The sequence below is a fragment of the Pseudorasbora parva genome, chromosome 20, assembly GCF_024679245.1.
Source record: "Pseudorasbora parva isolate DD20220531a chromosome 20, ASM2467924v1, whole genome shotgun sequence".
In the NCBI taxonomy this organism is placed as follows: Eukaryota; Metazoa; Chordata; class Actinopteri; order Cypriniformes; family Gobionidae; genus Pseudorasbora; species Pseudorasbora parva.
In genome coordinates this window covers 38,057,554-38,061,002 of record NC_090191.1, presented here as the reverse complement: position 1 = coordinate 38,061,002, position 3,449 = coordinate 38,057,554, and the positions used below count along the sequence as shown (strand labels likewise).

Here is a 3,449-nt window from a genome sequence, read left to right as displayed (position 1 = left end):
AAGGAAAAATTATTACCAAAAACCCAAAACAAGACAAATACTTTTGCTTGTCTAGTAAAAACTTCTTGTTTTAAGAATTTTTAGATGTTTGGACTAGAAACAAGACAAAAATACTAAGTAAGAAAATAATTTTTTGCAGTGAACCTTTTAGGGGTTCCAAATACGTAGCGCCGATATCTCTAAACTGATTGGTCAGATATCCCAGTCTGTTGTGATTGGTCTCCTGCTTACAGCATGTGTGGCAAATAAAACTCCCATTACCATATCTGAATTTCAGCTTGTAAGCACTTGATAAACCGTGATACTAACAGTAACAATGGCAACTGTTTTCCCATATCAATTCAAGCACTCATCTTCTGGAAGCGCAGCAAAGCGTCTTCTCGACAGGTCACCAACATGAACCAAACTCTTCAGGCCTCAGCTAAAACTACAGTGTTTGAAGGCGGGCCAAAGTAGACGTTGCTTGCAGGCAGCCAATGGAGACCTTAGATTGGCATTATTCACATTTGTTACAAACCCATGTAGGCGTGTGCAGGAAATAAAGCCTGAAGGATGGTTTTTACACAACGCAAGGGTCTGCGTCCAGGCTTAAGACTGGAATTACTGACGGCTCATTTCAGGCAGTTCAGAATCGCTTCTTTCTTTTGGGAGAAAACAACACAATTTATTGTGCCCTCTGATCTTTGAAACTTTGCAGACCTTTCACATTCGCAAACAGCCATATTACACGAAACATGACAATATCTGAAAAAGCACAATGGGGCACTTTCACCAATTTGAACAGATTTAAGTCTCACCCCTACCATTTTAGTGGTTGTTAATGAAAAGGGCTACACAGCAAATTACTGAGGGATAAAAACCTGGTGTTGGGCATCTAGTGATAAAATCTGGTGTTAATTTACAAATATTATATGCTTTATCACTTGTTTAGTGATAAAGCACAGTGTTTCCTTTGGGTGATAACAATCAACATCTGCGCATGTGCAGAGCATTTTAAATTTCCCAGCTCATCCTTCGGTCTCTCCATCTTTATGGATTTCCCTGCACACACAACGGTTACAAGGACAAGGTATAGTATAGTATTATTATCTTATCAACTTGTGATTTATTAATGAGCTTGTATAATGAGTAACGTAGCCGATGTGGTTGACTTAACTCTGTTAGCGTTTTTTTTTTTTTTTTTGTTTACCTCAGTTTAAATTTAGCGCGCTTTTGATCCGCCATTCAGTTTAACATAACTGAATAAACCCCACTAACACACTAAATTCGTTAATGGAGGACGAGATTTACATAAGTGACTTAATTTCGTTGTACTAATTTTGTAATAATGTAGCAGCATTAACATTATGTGTCATTTTTTAACTCACTGGACTTGGATAGTTATTTCTTCTCATTTGGCATAACGTTAAGTATCTTTAGGACTTCCAACCTTTATAAGAGTGTTTATATCTTTCACCCCGTAACTACGAGTTACTTCTGGTGTTTTGAAATGTCATTCAAATGAGAAAGCAGACGTTAATCGAATGAATTAATTGCTCTTAATTTTTTTTTCTTGTGTGACGCCGGGGCTCGATCCCTGGCCGAGCACCCACGGATAGCACGGTCCATCATTGTCGGCGCTGCGCATACTGATCGGCCTGCAACATTTTGCGAGTGAAACGCTCTGTGTGTTCTAGCAATCTTCTCGTGGTACTTTGATAACATACGCCGACCATTCTGTACAGCGCTCCAAAATGTCGAAAACATCGTAGGACACGCTTTTCTTCATGAACTGCTTCAGTCAATATATAGAAACTCAAGATCGAGTACGAGTGTGCAATGTCGTGGAATGTATACGCCAAAACTCATTTTGGCGTGCATATGATACGCAATTTATGGCGTATTATACATACGAACCCCCCACCCCACTACCCTAAACCTACCCAAGAGAGCGTGTCATATAACGTTACGCCATAAAGTGCGTATCATATGCACGCCAAAATGAGTTTTGGCGTATAAGTTACATTCCACGACATTGCACACTTGTACTATTTGACATTTTTCGTCTTATTTTGTATTAGTTGAGCAGACATGCATTAGTGCCCTTCCATGCGCGATTTTTTTCTGTACAACTTAGTTCTAGCCTTTTCTAGTTGTAGCATTATAAATCTGTAACAGTAGTGCTTATGTTTTGAATATAACGTTTTCTTGCTATGTATTGGTATAAAAATAACCTGAAGTAAAACGCAAAGTGACCTGATTATTTTGAGTCTTTTAGTTTGCTTTCTGCTTTGGAGGATTTTTGTTTCATGGAATATTGTTTATTATTGCAGAAGGAAACCACTTAAGGCCACAATCTATGCTGTATGCCCTTGGCATTATTACTCTACAAACCTAAACGATCCTGAAAGGAAGACAGGCTATGTAAGTATCTCTGCTTGTTGATTGAAGATGTTTGAAACTTTATATCTTAGATTTTTTTTAATGTGTTTGTTTTAACCAAATTTGTCTCTTTAACAGGAACGATACTATGTGTTTGGATCATTTTGAGGAGCGCTATCAACGCCAAGATCGTGGGATCGATGAATTGGGAAAGCAAGAACTGACAAAATGTAAAAATGCGTACATTGAATGCAATGTAAGTCGCTTTGGATAAAATCATCTGCCAAATGTAAATGTATTAATTTATAAAGGAATAGTATTTTTATCAGAATGAATTACAAACCAGACAGTTTTTTAACATTAAGGTTGATTTAATATATACAATGTTGAATTTTTGTATTTTCAATTAAAACATTACTTGAGGAATGTTTCTTTGTTTAATCTTGTTTGAAATGCAGTAGAGATTTATCATGGTAAGATGTTATAGCATTGGAGTATAACAAGAAATTGTTTTATTCAATTGTATGTGTGACAACAATGGCTTTACTGTAGCGATTCCCGGCGAAAGCAAGAACTGACAAAAATGTTTTTTTTAATTAAAAATGGTATTGAATGCAGTGTAAGTCGCATTGGATAAAAGTGTCTGCCAATACATAAATGTAATGGAATTGATATATTACAATTTCAATAAATATTCAAATAAATTTGTAGTCACTTGATTTTTTGGGGGGAAAAAATAAAATAATATATATAAATTGTTTTAAATTTCATTCACAGTGCCATTTTAGTATTTAAGTATTTACATTAAATAAACTGGGTGTGTGAGATTAATCACCATAAAGTGTTAAATGTACACTTATGAGTAATACATTTCTCAACACCTCGAGTGACTAAAAAGAAACACTAACACAGTGTTTGTATAACGAACACTTTCGTCAGTGTTGTTTTAACACTAGCAAAGACGGACCTGTATGTTCACCCGGAAAGTGATAATTTTAACACCCGTGGTGATAAATCTCCCAACATGTTTTTTGCTGTGTAGGATTAAAGCCCTCAAATTGGCTTTCTAAAATTGGGTACAACATCCA

General features: G+C 36.0%; 1 long non-coding RNA gene across 1 annotated transcript; it reads left to right on the top strand.

Moving 5' to 3' along the window:
- The first annotated feature begins 1,034 nt into the window (after window positions 1-1,034).
- LOC137048721 (uncharacterized) lies at window positions 1,035-2,999 on the top strand. Its single transcript, XR_010899502.1, has 3 exons — window positions 1,035-1,069; window positions 2,313-2,403; window positions 2,500-2,999. It is a non-coding gene; the product is annotated as an uncharacterized lncRNA (long non-coding RNA).
- Window positions 3,000-3,449: the final 450 nt, after the last annotated feature.